Raw genomic sequence first — 15,493 nt, forward strand, 5'->3', positions numbered from 1 at the left:
CCTTATTAGGGAGAGAGGGAGGCAGGAAAGTTAGAGAAGGAAACATGATGACAGAAGTAGAGGTCACAGTGATGTGATCATGAGACAAAGAATGCAGGCAGGCCTTAGAAGCCAGAAAAGTCAAGGAACAGAGCCTTCCCTACAGCTTGCAGAAGGAAGGGAGCTCTGTTGCCCCTTGGTCTTAGCTCTAAGACCCATTTTGAACATCTGACCTCCAGAAGTATAAGAAAATAAATTTGTGATGTTTGAAGCCTCAAGGTTTGTGGTAATTTTTTATAGCAGCAATAGGAAAGTAAAAGACCCCTAAAGCAGTGTTTCAGCCCTGGCATTATGGCATCACCCATGTGGCTCTGAGATGTATTGGATCTCTAACAGAAAACAGGTAGGACCACCAGAACAATTTAATGAAGACTTCTCAGTTGTATTATATTTTTAAAAATTTAAAATGAACTTGTATATGTGGAAGGATTGATGATCTGTACTGACTCCAGATGGTCATGTTCTCCTGATGACAGATGGAAGTCCAAGAGGCGGGGCCATCTACAGGAAAGCAGGAGAGAAATGATTGATATAGGAAGCCAGTACAATCCAGGAACTCTTTATACAAGCACAATTTTTACTTTTCTGATTCTCCGGTAGTATTTTTTGAATTATGGAAGGAGAGGAACATTCCTATTTTTTAAATATGGAACTAGCTGTACTGTTGTTTCTCTTTCCTTGCTGTGCTAGAAGAGTCTGGAGTTTAAGCTCTTCTTGTATTTGAGCAAAAGTTAATGTTTTTAAATTCTTTTTGTTGATTAGACATTTGGGTCTGATGGATCACTAAGGTTTATTATAAAAAAGTTTGAAGTTCAAGGATATTTCTTCTTTTTTACATTAGTTGTAAGGAAAAGGACAAAATGCCTTGGAGAGAAGCCAGAACAAGAGAATTTGGAGCATCAACAAAATATGTTGAACATAAACAAGAGAGTGAGTTTCACTCTAGGCAAGAAAGTGGTTCTCCCAGGGGGATGAACTAGAAAAAGGAAGAGGAAAGTATCATGTGTATATGAGTAGGAAGATGAAGGAAACAGGGAAGGGGGAGATAGTTATAGTTAAGCAGATTGGATCTTAAGCAACTTTGCCAATGATATTCTTACCCCAAGTGTATGCCAGCAAGATATGGTTCTACTGCTGGTGACCTCATAGAAGCAGAGTCATCACTGGAGAAAGACATAGCTCTCATCCTGATGGGCATCTCCTGCCCCTGAGGCCTCAGTTAGCTGCACTTGCCTTCTGCATCTCCTGGGGATTTCACTCCATCAGTTAGCATCTTGTTTGCTGCCTTCCCTAAAGAAGTGATATGTATTAATATTAGTCTGTTATAACATCGCTATAAAGATACCAAAGACTGGGTAATTTATAGTGAAAAGAGGTTTAATTCACTGAAAGTTCTGCATGGCCAGGGGGCCTTCAAAATTTACAATCATGGTGGAAGGCAAAGGGTAAGCAAGCTACCTCCTTCACAAGGCAGCAGGAGAGAGAGCAAGAAAGCAGGGGAAATGCCAGACACTTATCAAACAACCAGATATTGTGAGAACTCCCTCACTATCACAAGAACAGCCTGGGGGAAACCACCCCATGATTCAATCACCTCCCAACAGGTCCCTCCCTTGATATGTGGGGATTATAATTTGAGATGAGATTTGGGTGGGGACACAGAGCCAAACCATATCATGATGCCTATCCATTTCTTTGAATTTTGTTTGATTCCTGACTGACTTATTCTTACCTCACAATGCCCCAGGATATATGTGAGCCCAAGAAAATGGGATTAAAGTCAGAGAGACTTAGTAGCATGGCCTAATGAAAAATCCTTGGGGCTAACTGGAGCCAAACTGATTTTATACCTTCCCAGCATCTCTCCATCTTTTACATGAGCTGGGACCATGGTTAATGGCTCTTTTTATATAATAATTTTAAAATGTGTAAATATAAGGGCCACCTAGCACATAAAGAAGGAATATAAAGGTCAAGGGTCTTGTTGTTTATCAACATGGTCTTTGAGAATTGCTTATACTCAATTTTGATGAGCCTGGCTCTTTATGGCTCCTTCTTCCGTGATTTGGAAAAGTGCAAGCCTGGGCAGCTGTCAACTCATTGATACTCTCAGCAGCACAGTTCCGACTGAACTCTTAGTTTAGTCATGGTGATATCTAGTGGTTGTACCACTAGGGTGGTACAGCCCTTGGTACTGTCCTGGTTTGGGTTGCTTGGACATTTGGAGAAATAAAACAGATGGGAGAATTATGATTTTGAACAAATAATTTACCATGTTGCAAATTTCTTTATCAGTGAAAGTCCAGTAATTTTCTACATTGTTTAACTAAAAGTTGTGGGTTTTTAAATGTAGGTGTTCAACTAAGCTAGCACTTAAGTGAATTAAAAAAAAAATTGGACTAAATACTGTGGAGGGAGAAGTGCAAAAGGAGAAGATAACACGTTGTAGTGGAGCCTTCAGGCTGTCTGCCCAGCAACCTTTTTATTCATAGATGTGGGCCTGGGTAACCTGTGTCACCTGGTGGCCTCCTTCCTGGCCATATTGGTGGTGGGGGTTGGGGACTAAGAAACTACACATCATTCTCTGCATGTGGCCAAACTTACAACATGGGAGTAGTGAAACGTCTGTGAGAAGTGAGAACTAGTGTATTAGCCCATTTTCATGCTGCTAATAAAGATACCCAAGATTGGATAATTTATAAAGAAAAAGAGGTTTCATGGACTCACAGTTCCACATGGCTGGGGAGGCCTCAAAATCATGGTGGAAGCTAAGGAGGAGCAAGTCACGTCTTACATGGATGGCAGCAGGCAAACAGAGCTTGCACAGGGAAACTCCCCCTTATAAAACCATCAGATCTTGTGAGAGGTATTCACTATCATGAGAACAGCATGGAAAACACCTGCCCCCATGATTCAATTACCTCCCATGGGGTCCCTCCCACAACACGTGGGAATTCAAGATGATATTTGGGTGGGGACACAGCCAAACCATATCACTCTGCCCCTTGCCCCTCCTAAATCTCATGTCCTTACATGTCAAAAACAATCATGCCTTCCCAACAGTCCCCCAAAGTCTTAACTCATTTCAGCACTAACTCTTTTAAAAGTCTACAGTCCAAAGTCTCACCTGAGACAAGGCAAGTCCCTTCTGCCTATGAGCCTGTAAAATTGAGAGCAAGTTAGTTGCTTGCTAGATACAATGGAGATACAGGCATTGGGTAAATACAGCCATTCCAAATGGGAGAAATTGGGTAAAACGAAGGAGCTACAGGCCCCATGCAAGTCCAAAATCCAGCAGGGCAGTTAAATCTTAAAGCTCCAAAATAATCTGCTTTGACTCCTTATCTCACATCCAGGTTATGCTGATGCTAGAAATGGGTTCCCATGGTCTTGGGCAGCTCTGCCAGTGTGGCTTTGCAGGGTACAGCCTCCTTTCTGGCTGCTTTCATGGGCTGGCAATGAGTGCCTGTGACTTTTTCAGGTGCACAGTGCAAGCTGTCAGTGGATCTTCCATTCTGGGGTCTGGAAGATAGAGACCCTTTTCTCACAGCTCCACTAGGCAGCACCCTAGTGGGGACTCTGTGTGGGGGCTTCCACCTCACATTTGCCTTCCACACTACCCTAGCAGAGGTTCTCCGTGAGGTTTGTCCCTGAAGCAAAACTTCTTCCTGGACATCCAGGCATTTCCATACATCCTCTGAAATCTAGGTGGAGGTTCCCAAATCCCAATTCTTGACTTCTGTGCCCTCACAGGCTCAACACCACATGAAAGCTGCCAAGGCTTGGGGCTTGCACCCTCTGAAGCCACAGCCTGAGCTCTACCTTGGCCCCTTGTAGTCATGGCTGGAGTGGCTGGGACACAGGGCGCTAAGTCCTTAGACTGCACACAGCAGAGGGACACTGGGCCCAGCCAATGAAATCATTTTTCCCTCCTAGGCCTCCAGGCCTGTGATGGGAGGGGCTACCTTGAAGACTACTGACATTCGCTGGAGACATTTTCCCCATTGTCTTGGCAATGATTCACATTCAGCTCCTCGTTACTTATGCAAATTTCTGCAGCCAGCTTAAATTTCTCGTCAGAAAATGGGATTTTCTTTCCTATCACCTTGTCAGGCTGCAAATTTCTGAACTTTTATGCTCTGATTTCTTTATAAAACTGAATGCCTTTAATAGCACCCAAGTCACCTCTTGAATGCTTTGCTGCTTAGAAATTTCTTCCACCAGATTCCCTAAATCATCTCTCTCAAGTTCAAAGTTCCACAAATCTCTAGGGCGGGGCAAAATGCTGCCAGCCACTTTGCTAAAACATAACAAGAGTCACCTTTGCTACAGTTCCCAACAAGTTCCTCATCTCCATTTGAGACCACCTTAGCCTGGACTTTATTGTCCATATTGCTATCTGCATTTTGGGCAAAGCCATTCAACAAGCCTCTAGGGCGTTCCAAACTTTCCCACATTGTTCTGGCTTCTTTTGAGCCCTCCAAACTGTTCCAACCTCTGTCTGTTACCCAGTTCCAAAGTTGCTTCCCTGTTTTCCGGTATCTTTTCAGCAGCATCCCACTCTATTGGTTCCAATTTACTGTATTAGTCTGTATTCCTGCTGCTGCTAAAGACATACCTGAGACTGGGAAGAAAAAGAGGTGATATGGTTTGGGTATGTCCCCACCCAAATCTCATCTTGAATTCCCACGTGTTGTAGGAGGAACTCAGTGGAAGGTAATTGAATCATGGGGGCATGTGCTATTCTTGTGATAGCAAATAAGTCTCATAATATCTGCGTGCTGTTCTTGTGATAGCAAATAAGTATCATAATATCTGACGGTATTATAAGGAGGAATTTCCTGCACAAGCTCTCTCTTTTTGTCTGCTGTCATCCATGTAGGATTTGACTTGCTCCTCCTTGGCTTCCACCATGATTGTGAGGCCTCCCCAGGCAAGTAGAACTGTAAGTCCCACTAAACTTCTTTTTTTTCTGTAAATTGTCCAGTCTCAGGTGTATGTCTTTTATCATCAGCATGAAAATAGACTAATACAAGAGGTTTAACAAACTCATAGTTCCACATGGCTGGGGAGGCCTCATAATCATGGTGGAAGCAAAAGCTACTACTTACATGGCAGTGGCAAGAGAGAATGAGAGCCAATAAGTTTCACAAGATCTACTGGAGAAGACCAGGTCTGCCCGATATGAGGGCTTTCCCTCTGCTTGGCACAGTGCCTGGCATAGAATAGGTCTTCAGTGAATATCTGGATGGATAGTTGAGTGAACACCAACATGCAGAAAGTATCAGAGGAAAGGCATAGAGTCCTGCCCACATTCCAGTCCCTGGTTCCAGTTCCTTCCCACCTTTCAGCTCCAGTGCCAACTTGAAGAGTTACATATAACTCAGGCCATCCTAAGTTGGTTTCTGCTACTTGCAAATTATAGAGCAATCACTGATAACGATGGTCTCTAGCTTGGGGGAACTTGGAGTATACTTTTAGACAACCTGAAAAAAAATTATGTATTTGTGTAACTGATTCCTTCCTCTTTACATGTGTGTATTTATATATGAATGTGTGTGTAGGTACATGTATATAATTATATGATATTATTTTTGGATATATACATATGTATATAAAAATGCATATATAAAAATGAATTGGGCAATTTAATCAATGTTCCTGAGCTCCCTTTTTACCTCTAAAATGAAAGGATGAGATTCAATGATCTAAAATTTTAAAAGTACATGCTTTCCAGGAATTATGTAATTGCTTTGTTAGAAAGTCACCAGAAGGTATACTGTTGCTAGAAAAGAATGCCCAGGGAAGGCACTTTGGGAATTCACGTACATGCTATGTTTTGTCATTGCTGGAAATAGTTTGGCAGCTCCTCCAGGAAGTACATTCAGAGGTATTCACATATTCTCCATGGAGGCAGATGTCCAGTCTAATGACTGTGATGACTGAGGGTGCTGGTAATGACAGTTCAGGTAGAAAAGCAAAATTTAGTTAAGAAACAGCAGTAAGAGTTTTCACTGTGAACTGGCCATGAAGACAGACCCACAAGGAGTATCATTCACTGTCACTATGGATAGAACATTGGTGAGGATGACATACCAAACCTTTCTGAAGCATCAGAAAGGTAGATAACCTGCAGTTGCAGTCCCCAAACTTGGCTGCCCTCTTTTTGGCTGGGACCTCAGTACTCTTCTCACATCAAGCATGGGCATGTACCAGGTGTTCAATTAGTACTGAGTGGTCAGTTAAGCCAAACTGATTATAACAGTCATCAGTGTTTGAATCAGGTGCTTTATGTATATTTTCTTACTTCACACTGTTAACAATACTCTTTTTAGTTTCTTTGTAAAAATTAGGAAAGTGAGACCTAGACAGCTTATGGAACTTGCCCCAAATCACACTGTTAAATGGCAGAGGAGGTCAACCCAGGTTGTTTGACTCCAAAGCCCATTGTGCTATCCTGCCTCTCTCTTCTCAGCCATAATTAGAGGCAAATGAGAATAGCACAAAGCATTTTTCCTTATACTTATTTTAACTTACAACAATCCTCCATAAACTATTATCCATTGGAACCACAATATTCTTGTGATTAACATGATCTGCCTGGAAAATAAGGTAATAGGATTATAAATCTTTCAAAAAAATGTACCTAAGTATTTTCACAATGTGGAAAATACATGTGGTACTCTGTATTTTCAGAGACATCTGAAAGGGCAGTGCATCTTCTCTGCACTGTTCGCATGCTCTCTTAGCTGTTCGTGTGGGTTTCACTGGCATGCATCATTGCTCCCCCTTCTCCTGTATGCCTAAGGTAGGGCACTTCTGCCACCCACTGAAGTTTGGTTCTAAAAAGGTAACAGCTTAAAGGGAATAGCAGAGGGGTTAGTTATTTTTTTCAAATGAGTGTGGAGAAAAAGCAACCGAGCAGGCTCTTCCCAGATGCCTGTTTCTAGTCAGCAGGCTGCTTGAATCCCCTGGTTGAACACATTTCAGTCATCCTGTGCCTAAGGAGAAAAACACCACTCCTGGCTCTCGTCACTATGGTAACTGATGCTCAGCAGGCAGTTGCAGTTTCATTTAACATAACTGGCTTTTAGAACTTGAGGGGAAACTATGCTTTCATAGAAGAGAAAAAGGAAGATGAGTGGTTTAATTAATGTGTCTCAATTTAACATGAAGATACAGGTCACTTCCACTGTTTGACCATACAGCGTCTAGCTCCGCTTTATATCTGTATCAGATCTAAAGCTTAAAAGGATGGGATATTTCTCTCATCATATGTGAAGTGTACAGTGGGCAGAGGAGGAGAAGCAGGGGTTGTGTTAGACCCTTTGCGAAAGGTTTTTCACTTTATAAAAATCATCTCGGCTTGAGAGTGTATAGAAGAATTGCTTTCTCTTCTCTCATCCACAAAGGAGGCCTGAGAGATGGGTTGCTAGGCAACCTCACACCGAAGACAGGGGCGCTGTGGAATTAACATAGCTGACCTCCCCATCAGCTCTGCAGCTCTGCTATTCAAAACGATTTTATGAGACTGTAGGACTCAAGAAAATAGAAATAAAATATAAATACAAAAATAAAGAATAGAGGATATAAATCTAACTTTTTCAAGTGAAGACTCAATGAGAAAAGGTAGCAGTTGGAAACGGCGGGTTGAGGGGAAAAAACAGTATTAGTTGCTATAAACCAGAAACTTGTATTTTGAATAATATAGGAAGAAAATTTTCCTATTTCTTTAGAAATGTTTATGGCTGACAGTTAACCTATCACAGTAAAAGTGCTGAAAATACTTGAGGTCAAACAGAAAAATCAGTTTATAATAATGTAGATCTACAACATATTTTTAACAAAAAGCTCAACTCTCAATCCTTACCATGTGATGGTCTGTTTAAGCTCCAGAGTCCCCTACTCTCCTTCCTGCCACTGTATCATCAATATGGTTGGCGTGGGAAGGGATGGCATTTATTCTGCAAGTAGATGAATATTTGGAAGGAAATTGCAAAGCTGATCCATGAAACAGAGCACACACTCTTATCAGCAATAAATAATTTAGGTTTTTTTTTTTTTTAAGACAAGTTTTGCTCTTGTCGCCCAGGCTGGAGAGCAGTGGCGCGATCTCGGCTCATTGCAACCTCCACCTCCCGGATTCAAGCAATGATTCTCCTGCCTCAGCCTCCTGAGTTGCTGGGATTACAGGTGCCCACCATCACACCAAGCTAATTTTTGTATTTTTAGTAGAGATGGGGTTTTGCCATGTTGGCCAGTCTGCTCTCAAACTCCTGACCTCAGGTGATCCACCTGCCTCGGCCTCCCAAAGTGCTGGGATTACAGGTGTGAACCATTGTGCCTGGCCTAGTTTGATTTTTAAAATACGTCATACTACTGGAAAATGGTTCTGGTAACATTTTAGGATAGGTTGTTGAATTTATCAACAATAAATTAAAAATCGACCAAAGTTGGTGGCATTGTGGGAGGTGGGAGACTGAAAACAAATTCTGAACTGGTTTTTGTAGATTTTGTAGACTTGTTTTTGTTATAAATGTTTGGGTGAAGCAATTCTGAAACCATTTTAGGTAGATTATAAGGTTGAAGAAATGGACAAATAGGTTGAAGTTGTTAGGATCCAGGACCACACTCTGGAAAAGGGTCATACAAATAAGAACTAGATGTCAGTGTATGTGAGACTGTGTGTATGTACAGTATTCGTGCAAACACCTGTATGTCTATATGTGTGTCTATGAGTATATGTCTGTATATGCATATGTATGTAGGCATGCATATGTTTTCCATCTTCTGAAAGGATCTAGAAGCAATTACACCCTAGTAGCAACGAGCAGACTTAGCACTTGGATCCTCATCTCTAACACCATTCCCAATAAAAGGAACCAGGGCTCCTCAGAGAAATGTGTGATTCCAAGGTTGAGGCAGGGAAATGAGAAGTTGAGCCTCAGACACCTTGTTATGATAGAAAGTAAGAAAGTGATCAAAAAAAAGAAAAATGAACAATGAGAGCATGTCACAAGGACACAGGAACCAGCCTGAAGAGGCTCCTGCTGGACAAATCTGAAATAATTTGAGCACCAAAATAATTAAAGACATTAATGAATGATGAAATATTGAAAAATAGAATTTCACAAGACTGTATGATGTTAAATATTTTTAACAACAAAAAGCTCAAATCTGAATTCTCGCCATGTACTAGTTTAAGCTCCAGAGTCCCCTACTCTCCTTCTATATTAAACAATGGATAAAATTATTTTATCCAGGAGGAAAAAAAATAAAGCTCAACTCTCAGTCCTCACTATGTGATAGTTTGTTTAAGCTCCAGAGTCCCCTATTCTCCTATATTAAATAATGGATAAAAATGAGAAGCAAAAACAATAAATAAGCAAAGGCGGGGCTCCTGCTTATGGTAAAACGCTGAGTACTAACTGCTGGGTACATGTGGAGCCTTTATTACCCTCACAGTAAAGATGGGACTAGGCAAGAATCATGATCAATCCAGTGGAAAGTTTTGAAGAGGAGCAGGATATTTGATCTACGAGTGTCTCCTCACAGATTGCTTATTAGTTGCAAGAAAAAATATAACTATGTAGTGGAGAAATTTGAAGGAGTAATCAAAATTAATTCACAAGTGAGGGCAGATAAATATGTGTGCTTCCATATTTGATACCCTGAGGACATACTACTTATATAGCATTATGGCCAGGGATGTTTAGCTCAAATTGAATCATGATGAAATATCAGACAAACCCTAAATGAAGAACATTCTACTACAAAAAAAAAGAGAGATTTCAAAAATCTCTTCAAAAAATGTCTATATTGTAAAAGAGAGAAAGGCTGTGGATATGCTCCAGATTAAGCAACAATAAAGAGACAAGACAAGTAAATACAATATCTGATTCCAGAGTGGATCTTGACTGGAGGAAAAAAAGGACTTCATTGGATCAATTGATGGTAAATGATGTGGATTAAAGTATGGAATCCATGTTAAATTTACTGAAGTTGATAACTACAGTTTGATTATATAGGAGTGTATCCATGTTCTTAGGAAATACAGACCACTGAAGTACTTAGGGGTACAGGGATGTGTACGATGCTTGTGACTTACTTTCAGAATCTTCAGAAAAAAAATCATATGTACATATGTGTGTATACATACGTGAGTGTAAATGTATACATAAAATTCGTATACTCACACAGAAAGCACAAATGATAAAGCAAATGGTTTAAAATATTAGGAATATTTTAATGTTTACCTTAATATATATGGTATTTGCAATCTTATTTATGCAACTTTCTGTACATTTAATTTTTTTCCAAATAAAAAATTAAAAAATTGTTTCCTTTTTGTAGAAACAAAATCATTCTTATTGAAACTTGAATAATGAATATTGGGCATTTTAAAAAATCTACAAAAACAACCACCCAGCACATACATTTTATAAAAGGCAGTAGATTCATGTGTTTAACACAAGTAAGTGACATCAGGATCTAGACATGTCGTTTGTCCCGTTTCCTCACCTTGACTCTTCACATGGTACGTATTCAATCATTTTAACTTTGCCCTTGCGATTTCTCAATATCCTGCACTTGCGCCCACCAAGAGTCCCCCTCAATCTATCCTCTGCAATTTGTAACTTAAGTCAATGTGAAAAATTGGACAAAAAAATTCTTCAGGAAACTATGTAAGGGAGGAGTTTTTATGTATTTACTAGAGCAACTTCACATATTAAACTTAAACTGTATGAAAAGAGCATTTTTGTAACTGCTTAGCGTTTTAGTGCATTCTTTTTCCTCAAAGTTCTTAAGCTTACTGTGTTTTTCAAAGAAAGTTTAATCTGTAACTGTGAAAGAGGACCTATTGCCCTGACCCGAAATAAGTGAGGATACTACTGAACATTTTGCAGCTTTGTCCTCTGTGTTTCAAGTGGTTTTTTAAGGTTCTTACATCATTTACCCATTAAAAATAAAACTAGGCTGCTTTTGGTGAAAATGGAAATAGTAATTACCTTCTTAAAATACCCCCTAAAAAAAAAAACAGGATTTCTTTTACATTGCCAAAAGAATTTGTTTGAAGGAAGATAAATGTAACATACATACTATTTGAAAGCAGCCTGGTTTAAGGGTTGCCATCGAGTCTCATGTTATACCACTCGGAAGTAAGACATTTAGAACCTGCTCATTACTCCGCATCCCTCATTTATGGGATCAGATTGCTTTTATGGGCATTGTGCCAGATTCATTGATGTGCACTGTAAGGCAGATTGCAGAGTGAAACATTTTTCTAGAAAACATCTGGTTCTTAAGAGGAGCATTAGAAGGAGGGTAGCACATTTTTGATCATAACTGGGATTTATCATGTTACAGTAACTCCCCTCTAATCTGGCAGGCAGAATTCCAACAACCACAACCAGGAACCTGGAAATAAGTGAAAAATACCTCAGAGTCCAAAGAAAACAGAGGTCCAAGATCCTGTGCATATGAAGGAGTGGTATTGCCCTTAGCTCAAAGACTATTTTATTCATTATAAAACTACTGGAGCCAATTAGCATAAGGGCTCCTGAAGCCACCTTTATATCAGTGAGTCTTTCTGCAGTTCATTCGTTCCTTCACTCCCCTTGCAAAAATTGTGCACCCCCTGGACGCCACCATTTTTCTACTCAGGTTTTCCCCTCCTCTCTTTCTTGTACCTTCAATATTTACTGGCTTTTTTTTTTTCTCCATAGATGCCCAAGTAGCTCTTACCTTAAAAGACAGACTTCTCACACCCTTATGGACACATCACTCTTCACCCTCAGCCTTATTTCTAAAAACTTTTCTATACTGACTCTAGTTCCTCTCCTTCCATTCGCAGGGCTTCCAATAGCCTATGAGAAAGTTGTATTCAAATTAGAAAAGGGAGTCCTCCTGCATGGAGATGCAGTTGCAGAGTGGTAAGACTTGAAGGATTTCTGCCTCCATCTCCTGTGCCCTTGGCTGGGTCACTCTGTGCAGCGCACACACTGCACGACCACACGTGGAGGCTCTTTAGGATTTCAGATATTTCCACTGGTTTCTAATTTATTATATTTGGTAGAATCATCATTAAAACTCTGTTAATGGAATAATGGACTAAAATTACAGAGGACTGGGTTTGCTCTCAATCCTTTATGTAATTGCAGGACTATGCTCTTACACATCCCCTCTGGAACTCTTACGTTCTACTACCACTTCTGTTACCACTCCTACTACTACTTTCTGGCTTTTTTTTCTATCTTTCACTTCCTGAATCTCTATCGCTGGCCATCGAAGTAATATAGATTGCATTTTGCATTAACAATTAATAGTAAAGTGTGGTATTGAGAGTTGAAATGTCAGCTTTTGTTTAGCTTTTTCTCTTCGTCTGTGTTCAGAAAAATAACTTTAAACAGCAAAAAGCAAGTTTGAGAAGGCTATTCTCTAAAAAACAACAAAAAACTTTTTTTATTGTAGAATATATGTTAATTCCAGTTAACTTTTACAATGGTAAATAAATATTTCATCACTCAGATATAACTATGTTAACAACTGGGTTTCATCTAGTTTTGTGTATTCTTATATGCATTATTTTGTGAGCATTTTAGCAGTTAAAATCTTTTTCTTTTTTTTTTTTTAGACGGAATCTCACTGTTGCCCAGGCTGGAGTGCAGTGGCGTGATCTCGGTTCACTGCAACCTCCACCTGCCAGGTTCAAGCAATTCTCCTGCCTCAGCCTCCCGAGTAGCTGGCACTAAAGGTGCACACCACCATGTCCAGCTAATTTTTTGTATTTTAGTAGAGACGAGGTTCCCCGTGTTGCCCAGGCTGGTTGCGAACTCCTGAGCTCAGGCAATCCGCCTGCCTCGGCCTCCCAAAGTGTTGGGATTATAGGCATGAGCCAAAAAAATTAAATACATAAATAAATCCTTGAAATAGTTTTCAATGACTACCTACTACTACATTATTGGTCAAATCTTACATATGTGACAACCTCATGTTGGATGTTTTGATAACCAAAAGCAGCAAAAAATTCAGTTACAATTTTTAAAATTGGAAACCTTTGAGAAAATTTCGGAATATTTCCTGTGATAAATTTCTCTACGTGGGATCACTTGGTTAAACGAGAGACTCTTATTTTGTGCTGTTTTTAGAGAACAGCCTTCTCAAACTTGCTTTTTGCTGTTTAAAGTTATTCCCTTCAGGAAGGCTGTGCTACACTTCGACGAGCAGCAGTCCGAATGCGGTGGTTTCCTTGCACCTTTGCCAACCTTGCATCTAAAAAAATCTGTCAGCATGAACGCTGTTATATGATCCTATTTTAAAGCTATTCACTTGTCATCTCCAGTCGCAAACTAGGATAGCTCCTGTCACATTCTTAATTGGTCTTTTGGTTTCCATAGTGATTCCATTATCTACTTCTACTCTAGTGCAAAGTTCAACCTGCTTCCTCAGCTGTCCATGCATAAAAGCCTTCCAGATTTGCTCTAGGTTCTTGACTTCTGGGGAAGAAAGATATTTCCTCTTCGACCCAGTTCACCATACTAGCTGAATTAAGGTCAAAAGTACATTAAACTTACAACTGTGTCCTTACCATGACGGGGGGCAGGTGTCCAGATCCCAGATCTACAGAAAATTCTTTCATTTCTGTTGTGTCCCCCTGCTTCCATCCTGAGTGTACGTCCCCAAACTTTCATTTAACATGTCACGTTCATTAGTTCCTTCAAATACTAGTTCAGAGCAGTCTGGAATCAAGACTGCCTAGTTTGAGCTCCAACTGTCACAGATCTTGGGCTTGTCACATAAGGCAATCAAATCCTTAAAGAAGAAAAACATCAGAGGTAGTAAATGCTGCATAGAGTTTAAAAAGGATAATATGATACAGAATCACAGGATGGCTACTTGAGATTGTGGGCCTGGACATGAACACGGCCTCTTTGAGGAGGTGGTGATAAAGTGATACCTGATGGAAAGGAGCAAACCTGGAGAAGGAAGCTCAGAGACAGGAAGCGGGGGTGAAGGGAGGGACAGGAGGAAGAGAATTCTACACTGAGGAGAGTAGGGCAAAAGCAAGCTCAAGGTGGATAAAATGAGATGCTGCATGTGGAGTCTAGCATAATGGTTGGTGGGTAGAGAGAGAGGAAAAGAGGGAAGTAGTTGAACAAAAATTAGAAGGGAAGGAAGGAGGGAAGGTATGAATGAATGAGAATCTCGAATCCTGTAGGGCTGAGCTCTCTAGGGGACTTTACTCATCCTTTTAATCTTGCTTTGAACTGCATTTTCTCTTCTCAGTTGCAATTACTACTTTGCCCTGTTCTGCTTATAAGAGGAGCTACTATTAAGAGCCTAGTGAGTCAGATTCATTATAGGTTTTATATAAGTTCCCTTTCATCCTTACAACCTGAGGCAGGTTATTATCCTTATATGCTTGTTTACGGGTGAGAAAACTGAGGCTGAGAGTGTGTAACTTGGAGAAAGATGAAACATCCAGGTAATGGTAGAGCCAAAACTTAAATCCAGGCTGGTCTGATTTCAGATCCATGCTCTTGACTGCTACACTATAGTGCTCCTCAATTAGACTGCTCTTTAATAGTTTCTACATTTGTAACAGCTGTTCATTCCACTCAGTCCATCTTGTTCTTCATTATTTAGCTATCTCTGTGATACACCAGTTTCTTCTGCTAGCCAGATGTAGAAAAGATCACTTTTTCTTACAGAAACATTATCTCTCAGTTACAGAAGGCATCTTAATATAATAAATAAGGCAGAGGCTTTGAAGTTGACTGGGCCAGTATGGAATTCAGGTTCTGACACTTTTCTCTGTGACCCTGGGCAAATCATTTAGTCCAGGTCTCATCTTTCTTACCTGAAAAGTGGGAATATTATTTCTCTTAATAGCTGACTGAAAATTAAAAGACATAAAGTAAGGAAAGTCCCTAAAATAGCATCTAACAAATGGCAGGTGCAGAATAAACGGCTGCTTAAGAAACAAAAACAAAACCTTCCTCTCCTCTTACAGATAGGAAAACTGATTTGGAAATGTCTTGCTGAGAGAACAGATGCTCTATTTCTCTATCCAATTTCCATGATTCCAGCATCCCATGATGCAAGTTCACTGGAACTACTAAAGGCATTCTGTTAATGTGATTTCTGCCTGAGTCAGCTCTGGCTGCAATAATAAAATATCATAAACTGGTGGGCTTATCAACAAAAGAAATCTGTTTCTCACAGTTCTGGAGGCTGGAAGTCTGAGATCACGGTTCCAGCACCACCAGGTTCTGGTGAGGACCCTCTTTTGGGTTGCAAATAGTTGACTTCTTATTTTGTCCTCACATGGTAGAAAGATAGCTAGAGAACTCTCTGGGATCCTCTTTTTAAGGGCACTAATCGCACTCGCAAGGGCTTCAGCCTTATGACCTAATTATTTCCTAAAGCTTCACTTCCCAATACTATCACATTA

The 15,493-nt window shown here is 40.2% G+C and overlaps 1 protein-coding gene across 3 annotated transcripts in view; it reads right to left on the reverse strand.

The window, feature by feature from the left end:
- Nucleotides 1-400: 400 nt before the first annotated feature.
- Nucleotides 401-15,493, reverse strand: part of TTC21B (tetratricopeptide repeat domain 21B) — a 96,707-nt gene continuing 81,614 nt past the window's right edge. Inside the window, exons 28-32 of one of the 3 annotated variants that reach the window (XR_010149773.1) lie at nt 13,628-13,851; nt 7,910-8,003; nt 5,869-5,990; nt 1,140-1,329; nt 401-540 (exon numbers count right to left, since the gene is read on the reverse strand). The gene's annotated coding sequence lies outside the window, so the exon portion shown is untranslated. Of the gene's footprint in view, nt 541-1,139; nt 1,330-5,868; nt 5,991-7,909; nt 8,004-11,784; nt 11,907-13,627; nt 13,852-15,493 lie in introns of those variants that run through there. The other 2 variants (XR_010149774.1, XR_010149772.1) reach the window with 2 other exon arrangements.

The sequence above is a fragment of the Pan troglodytes genome, chromosome 13 (genome assembly GCF_028858775.2).
Source record: "Pan troglodytes isolate AG18354 chromosome 13, NHGRI_mPanTro3-v2.0_pri, whole genome shotgun sequence".
In the NCBI taxonomy this organism is placed as follows: Eukaryota; Metazoa; Chordata; class Mammalia; order Primates; family Hominidae; genus Pan; species Pan troglodytes.